Source organism: Manacus candei, unplaced genomic scaffold, assembly GCF_025592945.1.
Source record: "Manacus candei isolate 608988 ecotype Guabito, Panama unplaced genomic scaffold, ASM2559294v1 h1tg000032l, whole genome shotgun sequence".
In the NCBI taxonomy this organism is placed as follows: domain Eukaryota; kingdom Metazoa; phylum Chordata; class Aves; order Passeriformes; family Pipridae; genus Manacus; species Manacus candei.
In genome coordinates, this window is record NW_026138080.1 from 101,135 (window position 1) to 107,755 (window position 6,621).

At 52.7% G+C, this 6,621-nt stretch overlaps 1 long non-coding RNA gene across 1 annotated transcript; it reads right to left on the bottom strand.

Annotated features, from left to right (window-relative positions):
• Nucleotides 1–1,413: 1,413 nt before the first annotated feature.
• On the bottom strand, nucleotides 1,414–5,174 carry LOC127472745 (uncharacterized). Its single transcript, XR_007905151.1, has 3 exons — nucleotides 5,028–5,174; nucleotides 2,113–2,150; nucleotides 1,414–1,585 (listed from the first exon to the last, which is right to left on the bottom strand). It is a non-coding gene; the product is annotated as an uncharacterized LOC127472745 (long non-coding RNA).
• Nucleotides 5,175–6,621: the final 1,447 nt, after the last annotated feature.

Below are 6,621 nucleotides of genomic sequence, written 5' to 3' on the forward strand. Positions count from 1 at the left end.
TTCCCCTCGAAAATATTCTTGGGGGTCCCACAATGTCTCCTCCAGCCCCCATCCTGCCAGGGATGGATTTGGGGGGATCTCCTTCCCCTTCCCTCTGGTCCGAAGACAAATGCCCTTCCTGTCCTTCTTCCTTCGCCCCCAGGCAGAAAAGAGAAGAGAAACAGCCAGTTGGCCCTGGCAGGTGTGGGTGTGTGCAGGCTGTGGTTGAGTGGTTGAGAAGGGAGAGGAGGGGGCTGGTGTTTGGGCCAAGTCCAGCAGGTGATGTCTTTTGTGTCTGGCACTCCTTGGTCGGCTCCACGACCATCCAGCTGTCAGTGTTCATGACATACCCATCAACCCTTCTCTTCTTGGCTCCTACACTTGCCAACCCTAAGCTGCTCCTAAGTTCTCTTGCTGTCAGTTCATAAAGAGGTCTTGTCAAGTGTTACTGATTTAGAAACTAAAGCCTGACATCTTTGTCTTTGCCAAAGATGTGTGTGAAAGGGCAGTGCTGGTGCAAAGCAGTGTTGAGCTTCACATTGGGTGACTTGGCAGCTTCCTCTGCATCACCCATGCACCCTGGGTTTCTTTGAAAAGTACTTTTCACTCCAAATGTGACACCACATTAGCCTGTAGGACATCCTGTCCCCAAATGGATAACTGTAAATATTAATAATTAAAAAGTGAGCCCCTCCATTATTCAAGAAAAGCTTGTATCTCTGTCCTAAAAGCATCCAAGGGTCACGTCCCCCAGTTTTCTATCTGACAAGGGTTTGGAGGGGCTGCTTTGTGCAGGGAACCCTTTGGGGGCCCCTTGCACATGGGTAGGGCTGCACTCTGGGGGTGTGGGGCTTTGGTTCTTTGGTTGCCAGGGGCCACTGTGAGTCACTGAGTCGGGGTGGGGACAATGGGCAGGGCTGGCTGGGACAGGCTGTGGCACCTGTGAGATAAAAGGGAAGTGTCCCCGTGGGGCAGCTCTGCAGGGCCCATCAGGGGATGCTGCCCAGTGCAGCCTGTGCTGTGGGGAGCACGCACACAGGGAGAGGTTGGGCCGGACGAGGGTCGGGGCAGCAAGGCCGCCCCAGGGAGTGGGTTCTGTCTCTGCCTGCAGGGCCCAGCCCCTGGCAGGAGCGCCTTGGGCAGGGCCCGGTGCTGCTGCTGGGGCAGGGGGTGGGGCCTTGCCGCCTGCCAGTTGCCTGGGCCCCTGTCCTTGCTGCGCCACATCCCCGAGGCTCCATCCTCGCTCCCCCAGCGCCACCTCCCTCCTTCCCAACCCCAACCAAGCCCTTCTCTGTGTCCTCCTGCAGGCCATGGCTTTCACAACATTCCTTTTGGTGCTTGTGGAAAGCATCATCCAGTCCCTGCAGGTGGTCGGGGAGGGGCTGCACAAGACTCAGTGAGCTTGGAGGTCTTTTCCAAGCTGTAGGACTCTTGGATTCTGTGATTGTGTGCTGGATTCAGCTGGGTCCGTGTTAGCAGCATTAGTTTGCTCCCAAAGTTTCCTCGCTGTCAGCTCTTGTGGCCTAAGGCTTGAGCTCCTTTAGCTCCTTGTGCTGAGCTACTGATGGGAAACGAGAGGCCTCTGCGAGCAGATTCCTGGTGTTCCCTGTAGAATAGTGAGGGAGAAGGTGTAGTCAAGTGGGAAGAGGAGTACTGTTTGTGTGTGGTCTCCTATGTGGCCTTGGCGCCTTTGAGGGGCTTGAAGGAGAAAAGAGCTTTGTTAAAGTGAGAAGTGAAATAGTGTGTTGGCTGTTCTCTCTGCAGGGAGAAGTTGTCGGTGGGGGAGGGGTCACAGAGTGGGGGAGGGGTCACAGAATGGGGGAGGGGGCCACAGAGTGGGGGAGGGGCCATAAAGTGGGGGAAGGGTCTGAGAGTGGGGGAGGGGCCATAAAGTAGATGAGGGGCCATAGAGTGGGGGAGTGGTCAGAGAGTGGGGGAGGGGCCATGAAGTGGGAGAGGTGTCACAGAGTGGGGTAGGGGCTACAGAATGGGGTAGGGGCCACAGAATGGGGAAGGGGCCATAAAGTGGGGGAGGGGCAATGGGGTGGGGGAGGGGTCACAGCCTGGACTCGGGGGGTCAGGGCAGTGACCTCGGGGAGGGGGAGGGGTCAGGGCATGGGGTAGGGGTCTCACCTGATCCCGGGGCTATCGGGGCCATGGCGGGGCCGAACCTGGTGGGGACACCCAAGTTTTTCCCAAATTTCCCCTCATTTTTCCCAATTTTTCATCCATTTCTCCCAAATTTCCCACTCTTTCCCCAATTTTCCCCCCATTTCCCCCATTTTTCCCAAATTTCCCCATTTTTCTCAATTTTTCCCCATTTTTTTCCAAATTCCTTCCTTTGTTCCCAAATTTCCCCCATTTTTTCCCATTTTCCCCAAATTTCCTACAATATTAGGGCCTTTCCGGGCTTGCATATAACTTAGAATCTTACGTTCAACTAGGGTAAGAAATGCTACGGCGATGAGGATGGAGAGAGCACAGGATATTGATATAATAAGGTAAGTGAGGGTTAAGTGAATTGTCATGTGATTTGTGTTGGAGCTAGGGAGAGGATTTGAACCTCTGGGTAAAGGGCTTAAGTCTTCTGCATTTGCCAAGCTCTGCCACGCTAGCGGTCCTTTTCTAGGAGGGAGTTGTGGTGAAGCTTTTAGTAATTTAGTTGGGTTCATTACTGGGTGCGAAGGCATGCTTGTGGTATAGGCCTTACTTCTTCGGTCCTTTCGTACTAGAAGGAGTTGTAACATAGATAGAAACCGACCTGGATTACTCCGGTCTGAACTCAGATCACGTAGGACTGTTAAATTTCCCCCCATTTTTCCCAACTTTCCCCAATTTTTCATCCAATTTTACCCAAATTCCCCCATTTTTTTCTCAATTCACCCCATTTTTCCCTAATTTCCCCATTTACCCCAAATTCCGCCATTTTTTCCCAATTTTTTCCTAAATTTCCCCTAATTTTTCCCAATTATCCCCCATTTTTCCTGATTTTTCACCCGTTTTCCCCAAATTTCTTACTTTTTTCCCAGTTTTCCCTCCATTTCCCCTCAAAATCCCCCATTTCCCCAAATTTCTGACTTTTTCCCCAAAATTTCCCCTGTTTTTCCACATTTTCCCGGATTTTCCCCCAGTTTTCCTAAATTTCCCCCCATTTTTCCCCATTTTTATCAATTTTCCCCAAATTTCCCACTTTTTTCTCAAATTTTCCCCCATTTTTCCCAATTTTTCATTCGTGTTCACCAAATTTCCCACTTTTTTCCGCAATTTGTCCCCATTTTCCCCAAAATTCCTGTTTTTTCCCCCCATTTTTTCCCACTGGGGAAATTTGGGAAATGTGAAAAAATTGGGAAAAACTGTGGGAAAATGGGGGAAATGAGGAGAAATCCGTGAAAATGGGGGAAAATGAGGAAAAATGTGTGAAAATGGGAAAAAGTGGGAAAAAAATCCGGAAAAATGGGGAAAATCAGGAAAAAATCAAGAAAAATGGGGGAAAATCTGGGAAAATCTGGAAGGAAATCTGGAGAAAAATCTGAGAAAATGTGGGAAAAATGGGAAAAAATGTGGGAAAAATCTGGGAAAATGTGAGAAATTCTGGGAAAAGTGGAGGAAAAATCTGGGAAAAATCCGGGAAAATGGGGAAAAAATAGGGAAAAATGTGGGAAAATCTGGGAGAAATCTGGGAAAATGGGGAGAAACTGGGGGGGAAATGCTGGGAATTCTGGGGAAAATGGGGGGAAATGGAGAAAAATGGGAAAAAATCCCAGAAAATGGGGAAAAATGGGGAAAGATTTAAAAAAATGGGAAAAAATCTTGGGAAAATCTGGGAAAAAATGGGGAAAAATCTGGGAAAATCTGGGAGAAATGAGGAAAAATCTGGGAAAATGTGGAAAAAATGGGAGAAAATCCAGGAAATGGGGAAAAATGGGGAAAGATAAAAAAAATTTTGGAAAAATGGGGAAAATATGGGAAATTCTGGGAAAAATCCAGGAAAATGGGGGAAAAAATCTGGGCAAATGTGAGAAAAATGTGAGAAAAAATCTGGGAAAATGTGGAAAAAATGGGAAAAAAAATCTGGGAAAATCTGGAGAAAAATGTGTGAAAATGTGGGAAAATGTGGGAAAAATGTAGAAAAAATGGGGAAAAATCTGGGAAAATGGGGGGAAAATCTGGGAAAATCTGGAGAAAATGGGGAAAAATCTGGGAAAATGGGGGAAAAATGGGAAAAAAATCTGGGAAAATGTAGGAAAATTGGGGAAAATCTGGAAAATGGGGGGGAAATGGGGAAAAATTCAGGAAAATGTGGAAAAATGGGGGAAAATCTGGGAAAAATGTGGAAAATGGGGGGAAATGTGGAAAAACTGGGTTAAACTGGGAGGAACTGGGAGAAACTGGGCCAGAGGGAAAGGGATGTTGCCATGGAAATGTGAGCCCGCCCCTCCCCCACCCGGCCCGGGGCCCACGGAGGGGGGGGAACTGGGTTAAACTGGGACATACTGGGAGGCACTGGGGGGGACACTGGGAGTTACTGGGAGCTACTGGAAGCTACTGGGGGGGTCACTGGGGTTACTGGGATGGACACTGGAGTTACTGGGAGCTACTGGGGGGGTCACTGGGGTTACTGGGATAGACACTGGGGTTACTGGGAGCTACTGGGGGGGTCACTGGGGTTACTGGGAGTTACTGGGAGCTACTGGGGGGCTTACTGGGAGTTACTGGGAGCTACTGGGGTGGACACTGGGGTTACTGGGAGTTACTGGGATGGACACTAGGATTCCTGGGAGTTACTGGGAGCTACTGGGATAGACACTGGGGTTACTGGGAGCTACTAGGAGCTACTGGGGGGGTCACTGGGGTTACTGGGGGGGTTGATGGAGATACCGGAGGCATTACTGCGGTTACTGGGAGCTACTGGGAGCCACTGGGAGCGGCCCATCCCCCTCCCTCCCCAAGGTCACCCCAAGGACATGGAGGGGTGGGAGGGGGGGAAGCCCTGCCCCCTCCCAGTCCCTCCCAGTCCCTCCCAGTTCCCTCCCAGTCCCTCCCAGTACCTGAACTGGTCACACTGGGAGCGGCTCCAGGTCCCCCCTCCAGTTTGGGCCCCCGGGGCTATTTTTGGGACCCGGTGACATCACTGGGGGGGAGGGGCCTCGAGGGGGCGGCCCCTCCCCTCTCCCTTCCCAGTACAGACCAGTAAGGGACCAGTAATGGCCCCAGTGGGGGGGGAGGGGAAGGAGGGAACACTGAGGGTGGGGATGGAGCAGGATGGTCCTTGAGCATGGGGGAAGGGCAGGAGGTTCCCTGAGGGTGGGGGAAGGGCAGGACCGTCCCTGAGGGTGGGGGAGGGGTAGGGGGGTCCCTGAGGGTGGGGGAGGGGCAGGAGGGACCCCGAGGTGGGGGGAGGGGCAGGAGGGTCCTGAGGGTTGGGGAGGGGCAGGGAGGGACCCCGAAAGTGAAGGAGGGGCCCTGAGGGTCCCTGAGGGTGGGGGAAGGGTAGGAAGTTCCCCGAGGGTGGGGAAGGGGCAGGAGAGTCTCTGAGGTTGGGGGAGGGGTCCTGAGGGCCCCTGAAGGTGGGGGAGGGGCAGGGAGGGCTCCTGAGAGTGGGGGAGGGGTAGCAGGTTCACTGGGGGGAGGGGAAGGAAGGGACCATGAGGGTGGGGGAGGGACAGGAGGGACCCTGAGGGTTGGGGAGGTGCAGGAAGGGGGGGGAGGGGCTTTGGGGGGGCCCTTAAAGGTGGGGGGAGGGGCTGAAAGTGGGTCCATCATTGGGAGGGGACACGCCCACCCAAAACCCAGTAAGTCCCAGTTGAGCTCCCAGTTCAGGGAGGGGGAGAGGATGCAAAAGACACGCCCACTTGCAGAGGCTATGGCCACCTTGGGATGGGACACGCCCACCAGGGAGAGACCACGCCCACCTAAACAAGGGACACGCCCACCCCCAAACCACTAAGTCCCAGCTGAGTTCTGCCTTAACTGGTCCTTACTGGTCCCACCACCCCATTCCACGTTCCAGTGACCCGTACTGGTCCATACTGGTTTATACTGGTCTATCCTGGTTTATACTGGTCTGTACTGGTCTGACCTTGATGGAGATGCTGAAGTGCTCCCAACCCCCTTAACAGGTCCTTACTGGTCCCACCACCCCATTCCGTGTTCCAGTGACCCGTACTGGTTTATATTGGTCTATACTGGTCCATACTGGTTTATACTAATCTATACTGGTCTATACTGGTCTGTACTGGTCTGACGTTGATGGAGATGCTGAAGTGCCCCCAACCCCCTTAACTGGTCCTTCCTGGTCCCACCGCCCCATTCCCCGTTCCAGTCACCTGTACTGGCCCATACTGGTCTATACGGGTCCATACTGGTTTATACTGACCTGACCTTGATGGAGATGCTGAAGTGCCCCCAACCCCCTTAACTGGTTCTTACTGGTCCCACCACCCCATTCCCTGTTCCAGGGACCCGTACTGGTTTATACTGGTTTATACTGCTCTACCCTGGTTTATACTGGTCTGTACTGGTCTGACCTTGATGGAGATGCTGAAGTGCCCCCAACCCCCTTAACTGGTCCTTACTGGTCCCACTGCCCCATTCCCCATTCCAATGACCCGTACCGGTCTGTACTGGTTTATACTGGTCTAT